This window comes from Ambystoma mexicanum, chromosome 3q (genome assembly GCF_040938575.1).
Source record: "Ambystoma mexicanum isolate Mex_15411 chromosome 3q, UKY_AmexF1_1, whole genome shotgun sequence".
Classification (NCBI taxonomy): domain Eukaryota; kingdom Metazoa; phylum Chordata; class Amphibia; order Caudata; family Ambystomatidae; genus Ambystoma; species Ambystoma mexicanum.
In genome coordinates, this window is record NC_090926.1 from 494691828 (window position 1) to 494717815 (window position 25988).

Sequence of the window (25988 nt, forward strand, 5' to 3'; positions counted from 1 at the left end):
TCCATGAAATTTCTTGATGCCCCAGCCTTGCATGAGGTTTGTGAAAGGACGGCACCACTAAAACTTCTATACAAGCAAAATTTCCTAAAACAAGCGAAATGTAAGAATAAACGGCCTCGGTCATCTGCAGTGACTTGATGGAATAAAACTTGAGGGAACCTATAGAATATCATGGCCCTTTGTTATGTTGATTCAAACCAGGCACCACTACCACCCAGGGGCAGTCTGGCACTCACGTGGCTCTGCAAGAAAGAGGGCCGGGTTGGTTAGTGAGGGTAGAGGGATAGGATAGGTCCAGAACCAGGAGAAACTGGCATCTGTGTTGGGTTGCAGAGGGGTTGATAGCGTGCACTGGCTTGTGTATCCGTGAGGATGAGGCCCAATGCCTGGGATGTTTGTGGTAAGTGAATGGCTGTTATTTTGGGAGCATGTTTTATGTGTAAATTGGCAGGAGAGTGGTGGTTAGTATTTTGGGTGCTCTGAAAGTTCTTTTAGGTGGCTAACCTTCATGATTCTATCTAAATGTGACCCACGGCGAGTCTTCGCAAATCTATTTAAATATGACGCATGGTAAATCTTTGTGAAATGTCTATTGTAACACATTTCCTACCGCCAAACTACATGTTGGTGCAACACATTTCCTTCCACATTTCAATGCAATGGATAACTATGAATCTTATCACAATGGCTGACTATGGAATGTAGCACAATTCAGCACAGACCCTAACTATGTTAGCATCGTTTACATAGCAGAAGTAGTGTAAGAATGGTTGTGCTTCCCGCCCGTATCACCCCATGAAGGCTATTATAGGGTGTGGCAACGTTCAACAGAAACTAGCTATGGTTTGGGACACAATGGTTTATTAGCGCCTTTGGTTGGTTAAATCACACAATCCAAGCTCTGGTTCAGAGCAGCCAGAGTTCTTGACACATCCATCGGCCATTTCCCCTTCCGCCCCCCAGCAAACTCCAGAGTTTGTCCCTCACAAGCCCTACTTTCCAGTGGCTGCCATGGTCCTGGAGCCTCCCAGTTCCTCACCTAATACTCCTGCGTGACATGCAAAGGGAAAGGGTGTGGGGGAGGTCGCAAGGCAAACAGCAAATATGTTTTTCCAATCAAAGTGTAGTAAAATACATTCTTCGCTGTAACATACGGGAACACAACATTTAATTAAAGACTATCAGGAACAGTAACAGGGCAATAGCGGACTATGGTCCAGAGCATTCAGGAAAACTGGCACTGCTTGCTGGTTCTCATTGGACAGAATTCTATTGAATTTACTCTTTGATCTGATCTAATTTAGTCTCCTACACTCGGATATAATCTTTCAGTGAAGTCACTGGTCCTTCTTTGTGCTAAAAAAGTCTGTCATGTGACACTACATTTTTGGTCACTTTGCTTCTTATAGCCTTCTGCATGCCCAATTAAGGTAAACAAGAAATCCATGTACGAGGGGGTTGTAGGTGCCTGTGAACCCCTGGAGATCATTACCATTGGCAACAACTATGAGGAATCTCCTACAGATCTGGGTGAAAGTGATAAGGGTAGTGACCTAGTACTAGCCTGGGCATGTTACTTCTATCGGAACGGGTGCCTAATTTGGGTCGGTCAGCTACCCATATTTTGGAGGATAGTCTCCAGTCTAAGGCGCACCCTTACTCCTGCTCCAACAAGCTAGCCCTGTTTTATGAATTGCTGAGATTGCGACTAATTGTCTTACACGATATTGAACTGGTTGAATTTATACAAGAAGTAAGGGTGGATTAAGTGACCCTCGAAATAATACCTTTACGGATCGTACGTGACATGATCTTGGCCGAATCGGAAACCAGGACTCTGTGGACTACTGCATAGCCCCTTATATTGGGTGGGGGCGTTTTAGTCACCTACAATCTCGTGCCCAGGAGACAATCGTATTAATCTGGTTTTCTCATTGCTTGTTTCAATTCCAAAGGGCCTGAGCAGACTAAATGGGCGGTGAGTAAATTAACTCGGAACAATCCGGACTGGACGTGGATTTCAAGGGCACTGGTTAAAAGCACCACGCCAGGAGTGAGTTCAGCATCATCACTTTTGCAACTGTTCAAGGCTTCAGTTTGGCTTCGTGTAGCTCTAGAGGACATTGGCACTTGTGTGTAAATTCAGACTTGTGTAATCATCTGAAGAATTTCTCTATACTTAAATTCAGGAAACATGGGTAACTTATGGAATGTTAATTAATGGCTTCCTTACTTGCACACAACCTGCGATACAGGGTAGTTTGGGTTGACCATCGGGAGGGCTTTTGACGGCAATAGTGAGTTCTGTGGGGGGGGGGATGATGCACAGGACATGGACGGAGAATGTGGGTGTGGAATATTGTACTGTTGCTTTTGATTTACTGATGGTTAACATCTATTGTAATTCGCTCAAGCAAGGATGTATGTGAATTTTTAACTAAATTGTATGACCTCATTAAGGATTGGCTGGTGGAGCTGGGGATTTATAATATAGGTTCCTGGGAAAGGTAGGAACAATACGCGGTATACGCTTTACAGGCTGTGCATGTGTTGGATAAATTGTTTATGAATTGGGATTTGCATATATTGAACAGTAATGTAAATGGGGACTTATACACGGCCAAAACTTGCCATTGGGTGCACCAGTCATCATTGATTGATTATATATGCGTAAGTGAACTTCTTTTCAAGATATTTCAGAAAAAGGTCTGAGAGCCCCTCTACCCAGAACTAACATGGCCAAATAACCTGTTCTATGGGAAGGTGCCCACGTTTAGCTCACTGTAACTTTCCCAGAAGAGAGCCATTTGCATATCATTCTTTGTCCCACTGACAAGGGCAGTCTAGCACCGAAAGGCTAGGCAATTCTCCTCTGAACAAGAGTACCATCAGCAACCACAGACATGTGTTTCGGCTTAGTAGGGCCTCATCAGTGAGGTGAAGCTGTGCCTTTGGGGTCCATGTCTGGATTACCCTGGGTAACGTAACGTGAAACCCCAAGTTCCTCAAAAAGTCACAAAAAGGTCTGGGAGCCCCTCAACCAAGAACAAACACAGCCAAATAACCTGTTCTATGGGAAGGTGCTCAATCCGAAGGGTCAAAAACCGCGTTTTAGCTCACTGTACCTTTCACAGAGGAGAAATATAAATTTGCTTATCAGTCTTTGTCCCATCCACAAGGGCAGTCCAGCACTGAAATTCTCCTCTGAACTAGAGTACTAACAGCAACCTCAGACACGTGCTTCGGCCTATTGAGGTGAAGTTGTGCCTCTCTAAGCACAGTGAGCAAGGAGTCCACATCTGGATTACCCTGGGTAACTTGGGGTGAAACCCCAAGTTCCTAAAAATGTCACCAAAAGGTCTGGGAGCCTGTTCGATATATGCAACAAGTTTTCTTTGGGTGAATCTTGGCGTAGTGATCACAGCATGCTAACTGCAGAATTTGCGTCTCAAATGCGACCCAGGTTGGCGCTTGGGCCTTCTAATCTTGTAGTAAAATCCTTTAGTAACAGAATAGTAATATGGAATCCGACTCGGATTGATGTCTTTAATAGGAGGTTGGAAGCTGACTTCACAGGAATAGAAGAAAACAAAATAATGTAGGATTTTTGTCCTTTTTTTGATAACACATTTTTAAAAGATTGGGGGACGAGGAATAACAAGAGGGAGACCAAATTGCCCACATGTTCATATCTCTGATCAGGTCGCCCAAAGAAAAAGGGAAATGCAAGTGATCTTACGCAAATTAAAACTGGTGGGTGGGTGGGTTGTGGGGCTGGAGGTGGGGGCTATACAGCAAAAAATTATAGCCTACAAAAAAAATTCAGACAGCTTCAAAAACTGGCTAACACAGCATAAGCACCAGATGATTTAAAATGATGCCGAAAAGGTGTTGGCAATCATTGACTCAACGACAGATCTTAGAATGATCTGCAGGGTAGCCAATTGACAATGCAGCTCAAACCCATCCCTGAAATTGAATGGTTAAGGCATTTTAGTACACTGTATACAGTATCCCTGACTAGAGTAGGTGACCGTGTGAATGGTAAGGTAGATTGGGAACTGGGCTTTAAGTATGAGGATGTGTTACCGGCAATGAAAAAGGCAAGTAGTTCCTGGGCTGTTGGCCGAATGGATTAACAAATGCTATTTTGAAAAACAGTGCCTGAATTGTGGTGGTTTGGCCCCAAAGACCGAATAAAAGACTGAATGAACAATTAGTGTGCATTTGGCTTGGTTAAAGAGACTGAATCCCAAAATACCAAACAAGGGGTGGGGGGGTTGCAGGGTAGTGTCCCCCTACTCCCCTAGTTTGGTATTATGGGCTTTGGGGGTCGCAGGGGTGCCCCCCCTGCATACATTACATATGTTGGGGAGGACAAAAAAAAGATCGAGGTACAAAATCCGAACAAGTGGGGTTCACAACTTTGTAATTTGATCTTTTGGGACTCGATCTTTCAACGTACATCCGAATTGTGGGCCCAACTTCTTACTCTGCTAATTAATAGCATTTTACATCATTGTCAAGCGCCAGCCTCGTGGAAACTATCATTTGTAATTCCCGTTTTCAAGAAGGGAAGTTGTCTAGACTAGACCCGCTAAACTATTGGCCCATCATGATTCTGGATGCGGATAGTAAGATCTTTTTCACATTAGTACTGAAGGAACTTGAGTCCTGGGCTGTGGCTACTGGTCATCAAAGTATATTTAAATCAGGGTTCAGAAGGAACATTGGAACCTCTCTTAATGCAAGCATATTGAATATACTGCATAATCAGGCGATGACTGATCGCACCCAGAATATCTTTCTCTGCTTCATGGATTTTTCCTCTGCAGTCCACACTGTATATTCGCAGGTTGGGGACTACAATCAAAACTACTTAGCATACTTGTATATCTACAAATGGATACAGTCCTCCAGATCCATTTGTATTCTGGAGAAACCTTATCTAAACAGGTGGAGACAAAAGGGGTTGAGACAGAGTTGTGTGCTGGCTCCCTGTTTGTTCAACCTTTACATCTGTGACATGGGTACAGCCCTTGAGAGTGTTTGTCTTGCACCTCCGAGACTGGGTAAGCATTGAATACACTGGCTGGCATACAGGGATGATATCCTTCCATTAGATCCTATGCAGAATGGCTTCCAAAGAATGCTTGAGGCACTCCATGGCTATGCGCAATTAAACAATCTGAAAATAAACATGGAGAAAACAAAGGTTATGCGGTTTACTGCAGGGAGTAAGAACACTGGGTTTAAATGGTATTATGTTAATGAGCCATTGGAAGTAACATGCTACTTTATATATTTGGGAGTACCTCTGTATGGTGGGAAGAGTAGGGTGTTATTGTCACTGCACTATGTTCCAAGAAATGGGTTTATCCCCAAAATTAGGAAAATCCTACGTAAATATAGAAGGTTTTCTCTATTCCCCATTATCAAATATTACACCACCAAGGTTATTCTGAGTATAATCTATGGAATGAAAGAAAAGCTGGATCTAGATTTAGGGCTATTTCAAAGCCTTGAAGCAGGACTTTGGCGCAAGGTATTAATGTTGCCGCAGTCTGCCTGGAGTAGCAATACGCTCTGAGCTCGGATTAATGTCCCTGAAGAGTAGAGTGTGCTGGAATGCCCTATTATTGTTTAGGAAATAAAGATATCAACCCCAGGATACTCTATTTTGACAGAAAACAAGTGAAAATATCTGGTAACGTGGGCACGTAAATGTGAATCGCTCTTAGAAGAAAATAACTGCATTGTTGATCTGTTGGAGGTGAACATGGGTCCTGTGAAGTAGAAGCTATGAGATTTGGACTGGGTAGTGCGAGACCCGCATGGTATCAAGAGAGACGACACAGACAGCAGAAGTGGAATTCTAAACAAAACTTTATTAATGATCAGGATGGTGTAATGCCTAAATTGTCCTATACTATAGTAAGATTTTGTGTCAAAACCTATGCTTGTGCTTGTCCTTGCAACTATAACAAAACATGATGTGGGAATCTTCTCAACAAAATAAAAATGTTCAAAAGTAAAGACTGAGCTACTTTCAGCTTGAGTTCTTCTTGGGTTCCCTTTTTCAAGTTCAACACAGTTGCAATGAAGGTTCGATTCAAATGATGTTTGGTCAAGTTCTTAAATTACCATCTACAAGTTCAAATGTATAACTATTTACACACAACGAAGGTCTAGGACTTCTCCTTCCCAAGTTCAAAGGTAGCACAATACACAAAAATGGAGATCCTTTAACTCTGTTCCTCAAGACAGCAATCTCTGGTTATTTTTATCTTGGGGTCTCCTTCCCCAAGACTTCAACGTAACATTCATGTTGGTTTCACTTGCTCAAAATTCAAAAGAATACACTGGGTCTATTTGACCCTCCTTTAGATTTGCTTCACCGATTGTTTCACAGTTTGTTGCAGCTTATTCACCATTAAGGGTTTCATGGTCTAGACGCAGTTGTTAGACCACACAGTCCACCCATTACAAGTCACGCAACCAGTAATCCTACATATTAGGAGACTAACGGGTCTAGGCGCAATTGTTGGACTGCAGGGCCCACCCAAAATTGGTCACGCCCCCATAAATCTCCCCAAAGCTGTTGGGCCTCTTGCAGACCCTTCTGTCTCAGGCTTTCACTTTCCACATTTGCATTCCTTGTAATACCGTTTGATCCCCGTTCTTGGCTTGTAATATACCTGTGACTCTTTCTCATGCTTATAGTTCTAATGGACATCCTTTCTTGCATTTGCACATATAATGCTCACCCCAGCTCTTCAATGCTTCATATGCCTTTAATTCTGTCCATGCTGCCCTTTATTAGTACTGCTAGTTGACAAGTCTATGAAAGTGTTCATTCACCATTCAGCACACCGTAGTTCAATCAATTTGCAGCTTGCTTTTAGTTCAGCCTTCATTATAGGTAGCATTTACTTGTATTCACTTAAATTACAACTTTCTTTCAGTTCGATATTCAATATGGGTAGCATTTACTTGGGTTTACTCAATCAGCGGTTTTCTTTCACTTGTGTATATGCACGTTATACATGCCATGTCATATCATATTATATCAATATGGGTGGCATTTGCTCAAATGCAGGGATTGCTACTTGTTTCAACATTCTTTCGGGGCACTCCGGTGTCCTCAGTGTCCTCTGACAGTTACCGGCTTTCGCGGCTCTCCCCGACCGGGAAAGCACTTGCCAGTTTGCTGGGCACATCTCCAAACATGCCCCGGCACCTCTGCTCTCTCCATATGAGGTCTGCGTCCCCGGGGTCGTCGGCAGCTCCAGATGCACCCCGGGCTTGGGTGCGGATGGCGCTCTCTCCTGCTACACAGCAGTGCCTGCTGCCTGCCTTCAAATGAGAGGGTTGCCGGTCCTGGAAAGTTCCGCTGGCTGGTCTCTAGGAATCATTGCCTGCATCTCTGCTTCTTAGCTGGGTCCCAACATGGCATTCTCTCTCCCTTCTCTCATTTTCTGCTTTTGTGCTCCACCTTTTATACTAAGTGAAAAGGGTTAGACTCAATTGCCTGACATTGTATAAGCCTGTTAGTGTGGCATGCCTGATAGTCATTACAAGATACCTCCACACGTCTTCGTCCCAGTACCAGAGGGCTGTTTGCTATATGAAGTATGCAATGGGAAATGACTGACAATATCCCATGAAGACTCGGGGGGACAGGGGGTTTAGGTCAGTGTTAGTGAAGGGGAGATACCATGTCTCGCCTTCAGGTACCCTCTCTCCAATCCCCAAGGACCATACACTCGGATGATCCTCCCTCGCTTGTCCACCCCCTGGGTCGGGATCCAAAAGGGATGGCCCTTCCCTGGCCACCTGAACAGAAGATCCCTGGGGAGTAGATGCGACATGTATGGAATTTAGGAAATGCAAGCTGGTTGGGGATCTTAGCCTTATTCATATAAAAACAAGGCATATTACCCACATATTTAGAGAAATTCCATAATCTATATTCTAGAACACAATTTATGAGACTAATTGAGATGAAGAATTAATCTGTTTTTGACAAGAGAAGTTCTCAATAAAAAGGAACAGGAAGCACTATCCTTGGCCTTCGTGCCATTATTGGAATGATCCTGAGGCTAAAGAAACACGTAGGCATTTAGTGACTGTTTGCCCAGCCCTCCACTCTATTCGTGTCCGTTATTGGGGGGAATTTATATACAAGAATGTTTGGCTGGGAGCCCAGTATCAATGGTAAAGTTGTTTTGAGGGTAACTCAGTCAAACATATAATCAAGGTTTTAACATTCCTCAAGGGGGTGGGATTAATTTAAATGTGCAATAGAAATAGTAATTGTGGAGAAAAAAAACTTGAATCCCTTAATTTTTAACGGTATAATGAATCACCGCTGTCTGGACCATATGAAGATTTAATTAGTGATGTTGGCGAAATGAGCACATGAATGAAGTTGATCTGTTTTAATGTATGTGACCATATTTTTGACATTCTGTTGAGTTATGTGAATCCTATTTTAATGTGAGTGATGAATTATGAGTTATGAATTATTTGTACAGTATATTTAATGAATTTGGCATTGTTTTACTTGTGAAAGGTTTACATGTTTAAACCATAACACAATATATATAAAAAAGAAATGACAAAATACCACTACAGCAGTGCCTGGTAAGTGCCTTTCCCATGTCTACACAAAAGCCCAAACTGTTGCCATTGCCAATCCTTGCTTTATTTCTGTATGTTCAGTGTCCCAGTTGGCTCTGAAGAATGTGACTGGTTGTAGAGCATACTAGTTAGAAGGGTTGTATACGAATTGATCGTTTTACAACTGCTCGAATGACAATTGACCTTTTCACAATTGACCGAATTGTGAAGGTCAATTGTACCACCCAACACCAAACCCCCCAAAACCCATATATATATATACATATATATATATATATATATATATATGGTCAATTGTGAAAAGGTCAATTGTGACCCTTTAAATTCGGTCAATTGTTCATTCAAACAATTGTAAACAACCAATTTGGGTAATACCGATAGAAGACCTGCACCTAAATAATATACCCTAGTGCCATTAGTAACCAGATTAACCAGTGCCCATGTGTTCTAATGATTGTATTGCCTATCAGTTCAAGTGTTGACCAGTACACAGTGCAAGAATGCACACTAGCCATCGGGGCCAAGGTGCCCAGTGTCCCTCGTCTAGTGCATACCATGGTTAGGATTCCAAGAAGCCGTTAACTACACCAGGGTTTTTAGTGCGCATCTGTCTCCGAGTTGGCAGGGCTCATCAGCATTTCCCAGTGTTATCTGTACCAGTGTCCCCATTACATCTCGATTCAAGGAATACAACTTTCACTCCAGTATTTCCAATGCCCATCAGTGCAGGGATTCCAGTGAGAATGGGGGCTCCCAGTCTCTCTCGGTTGCAGAGCTTTTGAAGTCCCAAGTGACAGGCATCAGGAAACTTGCCATTGGAAGATCTTGATTGTGTCAAGGATCTCTGTATCCATTGGTGCCAGGGCCTAACAGTGACAATACCCCTCACTGCCCAATAGTGTCTTTGTTCGCAATGACAATATTATTATTGGGATATTTAGCTTCGGGAAGCAACAGAGCACGTTACAAGTAATTAAGTAAGTACACTGCGAGGGAAGCAGGTCGCAAGGGATCAAGACAAGGCAGCAAGGGGGGCCTCACAGCGAGGGGGGAGGAGAGCAAGCAATTAGACAGCAAGGGATCTACAAGCAACCATTGGAGGAAACGTGGAGGAGCAGATTGCCTATTCTCAGGTTAGGTGGGAAGTGGGTTGCGTATGGATTGAAGTCTTTTGGAGAAGCATCTTGAGCTCCTTTCGGAAATGTAGAAGTGAGTGGGCAAGTCTGGTGATGAAAAAGGATACAGCTGTGACTGTTCGTGCTGTTGAACCACGTCTCTCCCCTGTACCTCCACACTCTCCTCACCTGAACTTCCTGAGTTGTCTGTGTCTTGTAGGTTCCGCCGACTCAGGTAGTCTCTTTCCTTTTTTAGGGGCACTTGCCTGTCACGGAAGGAAGCCACAGTTACAGCTGAATGGACAGCAGTTCCGGGAAAAACCCACACGGGGAAAAAACCTTTGAGGATGCAGAGTGATTTTTGCAGTCTGGAAGATCCACGCAGACAAGGCTGGAGAAGACACAGTCCAAAAATGCAGGTACGGTGGAGTCCAACGAAGATGAGACCGGTAGCTGAAGGGTCAAGAAGTACTCCGTAGGAAGGTGAGACCGTCCTAAGAAGTAGGAGCAGACTGCTGAGAAAAGGCGGCTAGTAGGTGCTGGGTGGACCGAGGAACACGGCCCAGAGAAGGGAAGAGATCAGTTCCCAGAGAAGGAAGAAGGCAGCGGGAAGAGAAGCAGGAGAACCTTACCGCCGCGGAGAGAGAGAGAGCAGCCAGGGAGGAGAAGGGAGAAAAGAAAAAACGCATGCCGCAGAGGCAGCAAAAGCGAGGGAAGTGGAGGGAGAAAGGGTACCGCGAAGGAAGCGGCAGAGGAAGGGGAAAAAGACAGGAAAAATAGTATTGCTAGGAGAGCGAAACTAGAAGGCGCCAAGATCCGCTTCGTAAGCCGAGGCAAGCGGAGGGATCAAGCGGGGCCAAGGGGAGCGAAGGAACCAGGAGCGCTGGAGTGAAGTCAGCGAGAGGTTGAAACGCAGCGACTTCCGGGTAGAGAGAGAACATAACACCCGGCAGCCCTGCGTCCGGCCAATGGGCCCGGACCAGAAACAAAGGAAGGTCTAAAAACCCTTTCGTCCGGGTTGCAGTCTCCAACGTGGAAGAAGCCGCCAATTGCGGCGCTGGTGGCGGATGACAACAGCACCCATCTACCCTGTTGTGTTGTGTCTAGTGTAATTCTGCATTTTCCGATCCATGGATTCAGTGTCCTGTACCTTGCAGGATGGGGACTCACAACTGCCTCTGGGTTTTTGGCCAGGCTGCTCATGAAATGTATTTTGTGGGAATTGTGGGTGAGGAGCTTCAATGAATATGCACATCAGGAGCACTGAGGATGTGGCTTGTTCAATCTGTGGTTGCACCAGGGAGACAAGCATAGCCACCCCACAACTGCTGAGCACTCACGAGATCAACCCATCTTTCCATAAGCCAAGCTGGCTAGCAGGAATTGCTGTCCACCTTAGGGTAAACAAGGAGTGTGCTTTTGTCCTCGAGCTATTAGTTTCCATCTGGGCCATTCAAACCATTAATTTTCGAGCTGGTGTGATCTGTTGCACAATGAGACCCAATTCTGGAAACTCCAGATAATAACCAGGTGGTGAGTTATGAGCAAAAATAAATTCCAGTATTCCACTCCTGCCTATACACTGGCAAATGAGAAGGAGTGGATTAATTGAGATATTGTCCGTATGGTGTCCCTCTTGCTGTTGGGCCTCATTCAAAGCCAATATGAGTTCTCTGGCGGCTGCCCCTTTAGACAGGGTTTATGGACACCACGATGGTCAATGGAATTTACTCCAATTGTTTATGGACTGAACCATCACCACAGACATATGCTGAATCACATAGTTCATCAGAGTATTACCACAGGCCTCTTGGTTAATTATCAAGACATTTAATCAGATGATCATCAAGAATGTGGATGCAACCTCAGCAAGAGCTATATAAAACAAGCACGGCGAAAGCCAAATTGCTGTTGTATGGGGAACAGGGTTTTTTGAGAATGCACAGAGACACATGGGGGGATATGTTGAGGGGAAATCGGGTACAGCAGAGAGAGGGTGCAGCAAGGGTGGATTAATCAATTTGGATGTGAGAAATGATGAATGAGAAGACAAGGAAGGATGTATGAATGAATGATGGAGGATCGATGGGAAAGGAATGTGATGGAGAAAAGGTATGACAAAGGAAAAGGACCGTGATAGGGTAAGACTGACGTAGGAGAGGGACTGCAAGGGAGAAGGACTGGGATGAAGACTGACAAAGGAGAAGGATTGTAGTGAAGGAAAGGGACTGTGAGGAAGGAGAAGGAATATGATTAAGAACTGTGATGCATGACTGTGATTAAGGAGAAGGTGGTTATAAATGACTTTCATAAAGAGCACAGAGCCAAAGGAGAAAGACTGTGCTGATAGAGGAGACCGGCAGTGAAGAAGTACTGTGATGGAGGAGGACTGAGACAACGGAGAAGGACCATGATGACAAAGAGCTGTGAAGTAGGACTGTGGAAAAGGAGATGGACTGTAATTAAAAACTGTGAAGAAGATATATTCATGAAGAAAGGTGGCAAAAGAGAATAGCTGTGATGAAGGACTATCAACAAGTGAAAGGAAGATAACCAAGGAGAAAGACTTTCTTGAAGTATTTCACCGATGGACAAGGACTGTGAGGAAGGACTCAGACAAAGGAGGAGTGAACTAAAGGAGAAGATCAGTGACTAAGAACTATGACAAAGGTGAAGGATTGTGATGATGGAGAAGGACTATGATGAAGGGTAGTGATGAAGGACTGTTATGAACAACTTTGATAAAGGAGTGTGACAAAGGAGGACTATGACAACGTTGAAGGGTTGTGGAGAAGGACAATACCAAAGGAAGACTGCGATGAAGAACAATGGCGAAGGAGAAGTAATGTGCTGAAGGAGAAGAAATGTGACAAAGGATTATGATTAGGAGCATTTCACAAGAATTGTGGCAAAGGAAAAAACAGTGGCAAAGGAGAAGGATTGTGACAGAGAAGGACTTTGAAAAAGCAGAAGCACTCTGACCAAGGTCTCGAATAAAAAATAGCTGGAGCTGGTTTTCATTTATGGCCTGGCAGGGAGAGGAGACACCAGAGGTATTGGAGTGTTTCAGAAAGAGGATTATGGATGGAAGCTGAATACTAATTGCAGATAACATTTTAAACAGAATTAGAAAAGAAAGTGTTATTGTAATCTGCAGAAGTGATAAAAACTAGAAGAATTTTCTAAGCAGAAACTAATACAAACAACTTGTCAATGATGCAACTCCACTGCAGCTGGCAGTAGTTCCAAGCAGTTTGTACTCATTGATTGTCTGGCCTTGCAGAACTTTAAGCTCCCTCTGTGGTAAAGGCGCACACCAGAGTATCGTTTTTCAATGAGCTGTGTCTCTTGTGCCACTATACCTATGGAGCAATGACCATCATTCTGGTACTTTGCCAAGTGGAATGTCAAGTCTTGAAAAAACGTATTCTAGATACTTGCAGCTCAGGTTGCTGCACATTGACAATTCACCAGTCAGAGTCAGGGCCAGGGCCACCGTGCCAGAAGAATTGGTGATCATACCCGGCTACTATTCTTGCATTAATTCCCACTCTATTAGCAAGCCAGATAAAGGCCACCAGCGTACATTTTCTTCTAGGTTAATTTACTTTCCTGTGTAGCTCTGTTATGATAGTTGTATACTGTCCCGAGTAAACACCTTAGAAGTCTCATGTGAAGGTCTGTTGCCATTAACTTCATAGGCAGAAGTGCAGAGGATGAAGAACACAGGTCAACATGGGTAAGACATATCACAGCTATAGTTTATCTCCCTCCAGCACAGTTCACACTGTCATTCGTTTTAAGTCTGGAGCACTCTGCGATGTCCAGACTCTAATATAATTTGTTCCCATCACATTTATGTAGTGCTTACTCTGCAATGAAATACTGAATGTCATTGTTAGTTCCAGGAATTTTATGACTCATGAAAAGGATGTCAGAGTTGCACAGGTATTAAAGAAATGTCTGACTAGCATATATCATAGGTGTAACCGACTAAATACGCATTCTTCTTAATTTCCGGGGTAATTGGCCTAGCAAGTCACGCTGCTCTATAATCGCTCCCCACCTTCAGTTTTATTGTGACTTGGGGAATTGAAGAATCTCGGGACACAGTGTATATTTATTATTAAGGTTTATTAAGAATAATGTTGAGGCCCACCGGCTCGGTAAACAGCACAACATTAACTGATGGTTAAGCATTCCAAACCTGCATCTTTCCTCCATAAGTTCCACATTCTGTATTCCATGTTCTATAATCCATCCACTGTAGGAGTGGATGGAAGTAAGCAAAACACAACATAAGTGAAGCATGTAAACCAGGATGCTACACACCTCCCTTCTTTATACAACAAAATATCTAACTATGTTAAAGCACAACTATCTGTTGTGCACATATGATTAAAGAAATTCAATGCAATAACACATATTAACATATTTGTTGAAACACCACAATGAGGACTATAATAAATAAATAACAATGTGGTGAAACTTACAAACAATAAATACAAAATGGTAAAACATATAAAACCATTGCTCAAACACTAAACTGAGGATTACAGCCCTAACCACATTTTTCCTATGGAAACTCAATTAACATAATCCTTTAAATATGAAAGCCTCTTACAAACACGTTTGGTGCATATAATTTGCTTGTTGCAATTATCTGCCCTGTCTGTCTCTCTCTCACATGACCCAATCTTGTGATCTCTTGCACTTTCCTTATTGCCCTTATCCACATTGGAAATTTTGGAGTTGTCTTTTGAACATTTACACTCTATTCACATTCCACACTCTTCCATCTGACACTTTCACAGCTCCATGAAACCTCTCTACAACTTGTGTAGCTGATGACAAATCTTGCATAACCACTGACAGCTGTTAAATGAAGTTTAATCTTTACCCAATTGCCTACCTTTTCATCATATTCCTTCACTGCTTTTCTAATGTCAAAACACCTTTTGTTGGTCAATTGTCTATGCGTAATCTTCTTCTCAATCACCTTAAAATCAATATCTTTTCTGCATGCTCTACACAATCAAGACGGACAAACTCTTGTGTTGGGTTTTCTGCCTCTCAACATCTCAAAAGAAGAAACACCAGTGGTGGTATGCGGGGTAGATCTGTGTGCCACAATGGTATCTTCAACAGCCTTTTTCCAGTCACCTTGCCTCTCCAAAGCACCCCTCATATTGTTTTTTATCACTTTAGTGAATCTTTCCACAATTCCATTAGTTTGGGGATGATATATAGGATTGGGTTTGTGCTCCACCCCATTTTCCCTTAAATTCATAATTTCCTGCGATACAAGTTATATAGTGCTGGGATAACATTCCCTTTTAAAATGGTATCCAGAAACAAAATAATATCTTTGGAACAAATGTTCTGTACCCATTTGACTTCCACCCATCTGGACAGCATGTCAATTAGTACCATACACTACTTCAACATGCCATTACTTATTACTGGTCCCACAATGTCTAAACCTACTCTTTCCCATGGTATGGTCGGTATAGACATAACTGTCATTGGTTCTTGCTGTGCAACATATCCTTTGGCAGAATCATCACAGCTACAACATTCTCTAATCAATATTTCTATTTCCAAATCCATGCCAGGTCACCAATAATCTTGCCTGACAAGTTGTTTAGTTTTTGTCATGCCCTGATGTCCCTTATGTGCTGTTTCTAAAATTTTGTATCTTACTCCGTTAGGTGGATACAATTTGTCACGCTCCAAAACCAAACTGTTATTCAAATACAGTTCAACATACACATGTCTAACAGCCTCATATAGTTCACCCTTCCTGGTTTCATTACCTTTCACTCCATCTTCAATACACTTTTTTATTTTAATGAGAACTTCATCCAACTCCATGGCTTTTGCCCACTCATCTTCAGACACCAGTTTCTGATTTATATTTAATATTTGCTAATCATTATCATCCTCATCATTATCCACAAAGTTTATTAATCTCGATAAACAGTCAGCACATTTATTTTTGACACCAGGAACAAACTCGATATCCCAATTATATTCTTGCAAATTTGCCACCCATTTTCTGATTCTTGCCGATACTTTATCCAAACCTTTCGTAGTCACAATTTTGCTGAGTGGCTTGTGATCTGATCTTACAATAAACTTTGTTCCCCAAAGAAATGAACAAAATGTTTCAATAGACCATTTTACTGCTAATAACTCCTTCTCAAAGGTTGAATAATTGTACTCTGCCTCCCTGAAAACTCTTGAAGCAAATGCAATAGGGTATTCAATTCCACCTTCCATATGGGATAACACAGCTCCCAAACTAGATTACTGGCATCAGTGGTGAGGACGCTCCTTTTATTGGGATTAAAAGTCCTTAAACCAGGTGCACAGTTGAGATCTCTTTCTCATTAAACTCACATTCACACTGATCATCCCAGAAAAATTTCACATTCTTTTTTTGCCAACTTCCTCATGTGAAAACATACTCGCCAGGTCCAGAATAAACTTGGCGTTATATTCTGCGATACCCAAAAACGAAATAACCTTATTTTAGTTATCAGGACTGGGAACATTTAGAATGGTGTTTACCAAATCCTCTTTGGGTTTGATGCCCTTGTCAGAAATGTCATGTCCTAGATATTGTATAATAGATCTATTGAATTTACATTTCTCCTTACTAAGAGTGAGACCAGCTTCCTGAAAAACACCTAAAACTCTGCACATTCGATTATGTTCTTTCTGATCCTTCCCATAAACTAAAACATCATCTTGAAAACAAAGTACACCTTGCATATGATGGAATAGATGATACATCACATGCTGAAATACAGCTGCTGCAGATACTAATCCAAAAGGCATCCTTCTACGCTGGAACAAACCCTCAGTGGTAATAAATGCTGTAAGATTCTTGAATCTGGGATGCAACATAATCTGATGATACACTGATTTGAGATCGAAAGTACTCATTACCTTGGCATCTTTAACAGTTCCTAACATTTCCGTTATATTCGGCAGGGTATGTCTGTCTGGGATTACACATTTATTTACAGACCTAAGGTCAATACATAACCTAAGTTTTCCATTGGGTTTGTGTACTATAACCAATGGTGACACACATTCAGAAGATTCTACTCTTTCAATAACCTCTTGTGCTTCCATTTTTTCAAGTTCTTCTTTCACAGCACTCTTGATTGCCAAAGGAACTGGTCTAACATTCTGTACTACAGGAACAGCACCACTTTCCATACGAATTTCATGCTTAAAGTTATTTAAACTTCCTAGTGTATCCCGGAACACAGGATGATGTTCAAAAGGCTCAGATTGCCTTACTTGATCCACTGCATATATCATCTCCTCAGCATTGGGATCCAGTTTTATCTTTAATCTCTTCTGGTGAGACCAGCTTAACAATGGATGCATTCCTTTCTTGAAAACAAACTTTCCCTTTCGCTGTTCTGCCCTGGAACTTCATGGTTGACCAAAACCACCCTTCTAACTCAATCAGTTTACCCCCATAAGCAACGGGGTTTACATCAATCTCCTTCAAGTTGGTGCACAATTTCAAGTGTTTCTCCTATTATCATAGGCACTAAAGTGTATTTGGCACCGGAATCGATGACCATCTTGAGTATTGAGCCATCAATCTGTATATCTGCCATGGGTTTTTCCGCATCTTCATCTACCACTTTTAATTTCTGAGTCTTCAATTAGAGAGGTACCTTCCTCAACTTCCTCACACAGTTCATCAATGCATTCTATATTTTCTATTTTTGTCTTACAACAATTTGTCAGATGGCCTTTTCTATTACATCTTCTGCAAATTTCTTTGATGGCCAAATAATGTATGCTACCAGACCTATAATATCTCCTGTTGTCCCTGGTATCTCTTCACTCCTTGAACTTGGCTCTTCTTTTTTCTCATACACAAGATCCTTTTTTATAACTTGTCTCCATTTGGTTATGTTCTTTTCCTGTATAGCCAAAATTGCCGGCAATTTGGATACTTCTGCCTTGTTTTCCGTTTCCACTCTCTTCTCTAGTTCTTTCACACATGTATTGGTGTCTTTTACCTCTTTTGCAACTCTAAGCACTTCACCTAAAGATGGATTTCTTTTGGACCATAGCGCCTTGCTCACTTTACTATCATTGCACTCCAGCATAAATTGATTGCGCAGACATTTATCGAATTGTTACCAAACTCACATGAAGTCGCCAATCCACGCAATGCTGTAATAAATTGTTCAACTATCTCCCCAACTACTTGTTTGCGATTCCCAAAATGATATCTTTCAAGAACAATATTCACAGATTTTTCATAATTCAAGTCTAACATTCTAACACATCTCATATTCTGTCAATCCAAATGCCTCTTCATCAGATAGAGGTGGACGATTCTCAAATTGTTCTTGCCCGTTGTTTCTCAAACAGTGTATGAGTAAACACTTTTTCCTTTTATTTGAAAAATGTATACCATGGGCTGCAAAAACATAATTATCAAAACTTTTTTTCCATCTCTTCCATGGCCCATCAGCCCTCCCTTTGTGTCCCAAAAATAATTTGGTGGTGGTATGCTCTGCATTTCTGATGATTGGATTATATTTTATGTTGATACAATGGAGTGGTTGTTCCACCTGTTCAGAAAGTTGGGAATTTGCAATATTAATTATAACTTTGCTGTGGTATACACTGATGACAGTATAATTGATAATATGGTTAGGTGGATTGTATTTGCAGATGATTGTCCTTGTTAGACTGCTTATTGTTACTTAGTGCTGCCGTTTAATTTGTTACCACCTTTCCTTATTTGGTTGTCATTGTTGTGCTTGCTGCTGTGTTTTGTTTAATTGTAGTTTACAATGCGTGCAGTTTTATTGTATATATGTGATATTTTGGCTGAGTATCTCTCATCCAGTGCCTTTTTCTTTTATTTATTTTTTTCTGAGTCACTCCTTCCGTGCACGTTGTGTTTATTTTGTAATTGTCTGAAATTACAATTATCCTGCGTGCATGGTTCTACAGGATATAATGTAATTGAGAACACGGTTGGCGTGGCTTCTTTATTTATGTACTGTCCAATAGTGAAAGCATAAGATTGCTATGGTAACTAAAATGGCAGCATGTATTTTTGATGTTAGAGGGTTCTTTCCTCTTACGTACGTGGCACTGACACTTGAATACTTGGTGTATCTCAATCAAAAGATGCGTGGCCTCGCTCCGGTGAGTGACGATCTTCACAAGGCTGCTAGTAGAGCTTGTGCACTGGTGCCATCGAATTGACTGAGTCTCTTTATAGTTTTAACAACACAGCAGCATTTAGTCTTTTGTTTGATTATAAAATTGTGTATGATATGATAAGATATGGCATTTATAACGCGCCTATACACAAGTGTTTCAAGGCGCGACGAGGCAAGGGGGGGAACAAAAAAGGGACGACGGACAATGATCTTACTAGTCCAGGTGTCATTCAGATCACGCAAGTGCATGGGAAGGGGGAAAGGGAAAAGTGCGAGGGGGAAGGAAGAGGGGAAAGTGCAATACATGGGATAGTAGAATAAATAAGATAAATAAAAATGGCCAGCTGGTGGCAAGTGCAAGGCAAGTGCATAAAGGTAAGTGCAGACATAAGTGCTGATAGGGGGACTGTAGGGAGACAGAAAACAGCCCCCAGGTGCAGGGGTTGCCGGGGAGGCAGTGCAAGTGTGCAACTGGCGGGGCCTGGGCCCGAGATCAGGAAGGGTGGCCAGGGAACCAGTGCAGTTTCAACCAGCAATTCAGCAGGGGAGAGAGGGAGAGAAAGCATAAGCAAAGAGAAAGGTTTTGAGGTGCTTCCGGAAAAGGAGAGGGTTCTCCTCAAGTTTCAAGGAGGCAGGAAGGCTGTTCCAGGGGGAGGCCCCTGCCGAAGAGAGAGATCTACCACCAACTTGTTGCTTAGAAAAGCGACTGACCCTGAGGGAGTTGGAGGCGGATGAGCGAGGAGCTCGAGAAGGAAGATATTTGGGAAGAGAGAGTTGAAGCTATTTCGGCCCCAGGCCCCAGAAGGCTTTGTGGACTAGCAGAGGGTTTTGAACTTAATCCTCGCAGCCACTGAGAGCCAGTGCAGAGATTTCAGTCCTAGAGAGATACGATCCCTGTGCCTGAGGCCAAGGATAAGTCTTGCAGTCCTGTTCTGGATAAGTTGCAGAGGGCGGAGAGTAGAGGCAGGCAGATTTAGATGGAGGCTGTTACAATAGTCTAGCCTAGGGAGAACCAGCGCTCTGGAGATGGTGAGATTCTGGGGGAAGGAGAGGAAAGGAAGAATACCTCTGAGGAGGTGCAGCTGGTAGTGTGACTTCTTAGCGATGTCAGAGATGTGAGGTGAGAAGGAGAGTGTGGAGTCGAAGATGACCCCAAGCTTTTTAGCCTTGCAGGTGGGAGCAGGAAGAGGGCCAAGAGAGGCCGGCCAGAGAGCTGCAGGGAAGGAGGGAGTGGGTTTGCCGATGAGTAGAATCTCAGTCTTACTAGCATTAAGGCAAAGGTAATTGGTGGCACACCACTATTGGATAGCAGACAGACAGACAGAGATGAGGGAAGGAGAGGAGGAGGCCGAGGGCAGCCTGAAAATTAGCTGGGTATCATCCGCATAGCACTGAAAGTTGGGGCATAGAGCAGCAATGCGGTGGGTAAGGAGTGCCAGGTACTGGTTGAACAGCCAGGGAAAGAGGTTAGATCCCTGGGGGACACCACGGGTAGAGAAAAAGATATCGGAGAGAAAGGACCCAATTTGGACCTGGGAGGGTCCGTCGGAAAGAAGTCAGCCACGCCAGAGCCTGACCGGTGACACCCAGGTTATCACGGAGACGGTTGAGCAGGATGGCATGGTTGACAGTGTCAAAGGCAGAACAGAGATCGAGCAGGATGAAAAAGCACTGGGTGTTGGGAGTCAAGGTTGGAGAGCAGGTCTTCACGGATGTTCAGGAGAGCAGTTTCCATGCTTCTGGCAGCTCTGAAGCCAGACTGATGGTCATGAAGACAACCAACAGATTTGGTGTGAAGATTTAGCTGGCAGATGGCCAGTTTCTCGAGGAGCTTGCCCAGGAAGGGAGTGATGGAGATTGGGCGGTAGTTAGCCAGGCTGGAGGGGTCGGCAGAGGGTTTCTTAAGAAGAGGGTGCACAAGGGAGTGCTTCCGGGGGTATGGGAAGACTCCAGTGGTGAAGGAGTGATTGCAGAAATCAGCCTGGGCAGGAGCCAAGGTGTTGATGTGGTCCTTGATAGTTTTGGAGGAACAGGGGTGAACCTGTTTTGATGAGACTTTCATAGATCTGACTTGTCTAGAAACCTTGTCTGCAGAGAAAAGGGGAAAGGCAGAGAAGGAGGGGGGATTGACTAAAGATGGGCCAGAGGAAGAGCACATAATAGAGGGTGGGAGGTGATAGGAGGAGAGTGAGGACAGGATGTCCTGAGTTTTTGAAATGAAGTGAGAAGCCGGTGCCGTGCAGAGGACCTGGGAAGGGACAGGAGAGGTAGAGACTGCAGCAGGATTGGCCAGTTCCTTGCAGATTTTAAAAGTAAAGTGTATTTATACAACCGCTGGGTTTCTCTACGCACCGTTTACTTTGCATGCAAAATTTTTGCTGTTGCGCAGATCACTCAGTAAAATGACAGCTTTGTCTTTGTAAGCGCATGCCTTGCTATCCGGACGCAGTATGCTTGTCGGGAGATGTGAACCACTTCTATTGTTCCTCTTGATACTGCTTCTTCTTGCTGGTCTCTGGTCAGTAGTTACATCGGATGCATGGTCCACGCAGATAGGAGATTTTTCTAAACAAACAGCTACTTGGCGGGCTGCTGTTCTTCACAATCCCATCCTCGTTGCCACTGAAGAATCTCCGGACACAGTGTATATTCATTATTAAGGTTTATTAAGAATAATGTTAAGGCCCACTGGCTCAGTAAACAGCACAATATTAACTGATGGTTAAGCATTCCAAATCTGCATCTTTCCTCCATATGTTCCACATTCTGTATTCCATGTTCTATGTGCCATTCACTGTAGGAGTGGGTGGAAGTAAGTGGAACACAACATAAGTGAAGCATGTAAACCAGGATGCTACAGAAATCTGTGCTACAAATGATTACTTTGCAATATATAACCACTGTGGTCCTACATCCGAGGTAACCACTACCCACAAGGACTATATTTCAGTAGAAGTTCTAATACCCTCCTTTAGATGCATGGTAATGATGGGACCACATAAGGGCTATCTTTTCTTTCAGGCCCAGAATGAAGAGTTTGGGACTGCCAGGCCAACCTTTTAAGGCACCAACTTCTATCTTGCTGCCTTAACCTTAGGTCATATATGATAAGCATGCCTCTGCTTCTAGACCTTTTATCTTTCAAAAGGGCCTTGACTCCTAGAGTCGAGCTGGTGGAGGGAATTAACCTGGATTTTGGAGCTTCCAGGTCTATGTAAATGGCAGCTGATCCTTTGCTTTTCTCTCTTGAACCTCAGGAAGACCATCTTCAACACCAGCCCAGAAAACCAGAATCCTGTCCTCGCCGTTATGAACCAAGGGCACCCCTGAGACCACCACTTTGGATACCGCCCCATCTATCCTTTCCTCTGAAAACTGCAGATTGTCCAACCAAAGCCGGATCCCCTGAGACATTGACCAAAGACACAAAGCATGACTTTAATCGGCCCGAACCAGTCCTGATAATGGACACATGTTAAAGATGAAGTAATTCTCTAAATGACCAAGTGTACTGTTTTCTTCATCAATAAAGTATGCTAACCCCTCAGATCAAATGCATCTCGAGTCTTGCTTCTCAATTGCAGCTCCTTGCCCTGATGACCGGCACACTATCAGTAGCTCTTGCAGGTAAGGGGCAGATGACCGCTGGAACAGTGCAAGTTTGCACTTCCATTTGCAATCCTTTCACATTTCATTCTTCTTGGGTTGCAAAAGGCGCTTGCAGGCAGCGTAGTCACTATGCCTGGGTGCATCTTTGTCCCGGGGTCCCACAGCTTTGTAACTTCAGTATTGGCTTCCTATGATAATACATCAGATGGACTATTCCGGGACAGCCCAGTGCAGCATGTCCTTGTGAGTAGAATTGGAAAGTTATCATTAAGGTTTATCCCATTTCTGCATGGATGTAAAATGGCAGCAGAGCTTCCAAAATGGGACCATTCCCTGTGTACATCGAAGACTCTGGATACCTTGTTCCACATCTTTACCCAAAATCTCAATGGAAAAGGCACATCTCACACACCCAGGTGGTCCAAAATCAAAGTTTAAGCATTTTCAGTGTCGACCACAACATATTCTAATAATGTCGTACAAAAGACATGCAAGCCAACATACCTCATTTCATTCTGAGATGCTTTACACGGTCTTTGCCTCTGCTTTGCATTGTGGAACTTGCAGTTCTGGATTGATGATGGGAAAGGTAAATATGCTAGTCCAGAGAATGCAGCTAAAGAAAAGGCCTGGGTAAACCTCTCCAGAGCGGCATGGGACACGTGGGCAGGGGTGTTGCTAGGTCTGGAAAAGATCCGGGGCTACACTAATGTCGGGATTGTCGAGACTCGGGGCTAGCTGGTCTTTTGGTTGTAGCTCCTGAGTTCTGTCTGGGGGTACAACCAAATGATCCAGGGCTATAGCCCCTTCAGCTCCCCCTAGCAACACCTCTGCATGCTGGCGTGATTGCTAGTCTCCTGGAGGATCATTTTATGGCATTCGAGCACCTTATCCACGAGTTTGACTCTCCCATAATGAACTCGCCGTGTCATAAATTGTTGGGACACCCTATCACCAATTTCGAACGTTCCCCGAGGCATTGTGCATTGCCTACCACTGGATGCGATTCGTGCTGTGGCTGTTTGATACTGCTGTTCTTGTCACAAACTAGACAATGTTGCGCTCTGGGGAATTTCAGCACAATCAATTTTCTGGATTGAGGTTTGCCCAACATGTTTGTTTCCCCTCTACTATCTGAATTGTGCAAACTGCTAAAATGTGTTTGCGGTGATCGGTTTTTTGTTTCAATATTCGGCTCAGCAGAAATCAGATCTCTGTGAACACGTTTCCCAGTAGAATAACGTTCATGGCATGCACTTTGTGTTACGAGCATGTCACTTTGCAAGAAATGTTGCGAGGTTATTAAGTCGAATTCCAAGAAAAAGTAAGGTAAAAATACCGTACTTAAGACTGGTGCTCTCAGTTGACCTTAAATAAGGTTGCTCAATCATATATAGCTCTTGCGTAAAATAATTCAAATGTCAGACAAAATATATTTCCTCGCAATATCTGAACTAATCAAGAAAGATATAAAACCAGGAAATGTGAATTAAACATTTCTCTTGGAAAAACTTTGTACCATTTGGAAATATATTTTGTCTGACATTTGAATTATTTTACGCAAGAGCTATATATGATTGAGCAACCTTATTTAAGGTCAACTGAGAGCACCAGTCTTAAGTACGGTATTTTTACCTTACTTTTTCTTGGAATTCGTTTAGTGTGATCCGGATGCCACAGGATCAATCATAGACTGGCAGCTCCAGGTTAAAATATTACACAATTTTCCTAAATGAACTTTATCTATATTAAAGGACCTAACTACTGTGGTGCCCACCTTCACATTGTATTTCTGTAACTTGGCCTAGGCATATCCAAGGTGGAGGCACACATCTCTTTAAAGAATTTATTTTAGAAATCCTCTACAGTACCATAATCATCAAGAATAATGTCATTTGCGGACATTGAAGGCTTAACGACAAATAGAGCGGACACGCTAGGCTTCACAGCCGAAGAGGCGAACGAAATCTTAGGTCTCATCACCGACAGTGGATTTAGTGGCACAAGCAATAAGAAACAGGATCCAACCAGTCAAATTAAACAGCTAGAATATCTAATAAGAAAAGAGATCAATCGTAAACTACATGCGATAACACTGGGGAGATATCATAAAAGTCAAAGAATACCAAGAGGTCTACGTCTACAATTGAGGCCCACCTTATGCAAAGAAAGTAAAGCTTTCGTAAAGAAGTGGGAGGCTATACTGAATAAATGTTCGTTGGATTTGATTTTATTAACCATACAAGAACTGGCCAAAGACCTTAAAGATCTGGGAGAGGAGATCTTAGAAATTGAGAAGTCTTTAGTGGCAACATTAAATAGAGAAGAAGTAGATTCCATCTTGGAAGACATCAACAAGAAATTATCTGGGTACAAGACGGAATTAGAAACCAAAAAAATCCGAAAATTCAAACGGGATACTTACGATTATCTCAAAGATGAAGTTTATACATGGATGGAAAAATATGGCCCTCCAATAAGGAAACCAAAACAAAACTTCACAAGCGAGACTTCTAGTTCTGGAACGGACACTGAGAGAGAAATACAGAATCAAGAAGAAGAAGCTACACCAGGAGCATCAAGTACAGCAGACCCAACTGAAACACCGAACAGAGAAAGAGAGCCTTTTTTAGGATTAGGAAGAAGAGAACAAGAAGGGGGAAAAGGAAGGCAAAAGACAAAACCGAATACGAGACAACAACAGAAGAGAACATAGTGATTAATTTGTCCTCTAGAAATCTAACCCTGTCTGAAATTAAAACATTACAAAAGGGACTCAGTTTTGTTCCTACATACGACAGCACCCTATTTGATTCTAAGATTGAACTATACAAACTGGTTCGTAAAATGAAATTGAAAGTTTTTTTCAGTGAACTAGAGGAAGAGAATCCTAGAAATACAGAAGATTCAGACTTCAAAGAATTCAGAGGAAAGAGCAATTTCATCCCACCAATAACAGTCCCCTCGGTGGATATCTTCCAGAAACAGGTCACAAGAGACCTTGAAAAGATCAAATTCAGGCATCCGAGAAATCAGAACATGAAACCTCATGAGTTGGAACTCATTAAGAACTTGTATGGAGATGACAGGATAACAATACGATCTGCAGATAAAGGAGGAGGCTTAGTTCTACTCAATACAAGCGATTATGAAGAAGAATGCTTTAGACAGCTTGGGGACATCAACACCTATGCATCACTAGACGCAGATCCTACAGAGGAGATTCGGGGTAACCTGGACAAACTTTTGGAAAGAGCAGAAGAATTGGAATGGATAAATCATAATACAAAGAAATTTCTGACGAATACATATCCAAAAGTTCCTCATTTCTATACTCTTCCGAAGATACATAAAGATACACAGAAACCTCCGGGAAGACCTATAGTAGCCGGAATCAACAGCA

General features: G+C 42.8%; 1 long non-coding RNA gene across 1 annotated transcript in view; it reads left to right on the forward strand.

The window, feature by feature from the left end:
• The window catches only part of LOC138582712 (uncharacterized), a 38154-nt gene extending 15624 nt beyond the window's left edge, over positions 1-22530 (forward strand). The window contains exon 2 of the long non-coding RNA XR_011305063.1: positions 22234-22530. This is a non-coding gene — a long non-coding RNA (uncharacterized lncRNA). The remainder of the gene's footprint in view (positions 1-22233) is intronic.
• Positions 22531-25988: the final 3458 nt, after the last annotated feature.